We start from the raw sequence: 517 nt of genomic DNA on the forward strand, positions 1-517 counted from the left end.
GGAGAGCCTAGACCAGCTTGGCTCTTGGGAAGGGAGAGATTGATAGCGTGCGGGCTTGTATCTGAATGGAGAGCCTGCATAGTCATAACACATGGGATTTGCCCTTAACTGTGATTTGTATACCTACCTTGGAGAAAACTAAATTTTCATTTGCAAGTGACTATCAATTGGATATGCCTTCTGAGATAAGTACCAGGACTTATGGCCACTTTCCCTATTACTATTGGGACTCCAACTGCATTAGACCTGTGTAAACCCAATGCATGCTTGCACAGTCTCCACGTTTTATATGATTACCAGCCAGGCTATGTCTAGAAGGCCTTGTTTCTTTAATGTTTTCCCTATTGACTTGTAAAATTGTTCTGCCCCTTTTTACACAGGTTTCCCTGAGCCCTCAGAGCAGAGATTTGATGGAGACATCCCATTTATGACTGAGTTTTCCAAGGTCTTTCATTCTCTATGAAAACATTATACAGTTTTTGGCTCTTGTTTAATTTCCATCTGCTGCAAGGGGAAG

Source organism: Microtus ochrogaster, chromosome X, assembly GCF_000317375.1.
Source record: "Microtus ochrogaster isolate Prairie Vole_2 chromosome X, MicOch1.0, whole genome shotgun sequence".
NCBI classification, from domain to species: Eukaryota; Metazoa; Chordata; class Mammalia; order Rodentia; family Cricetidae; genus Microtus; species Microtus ochrogaster.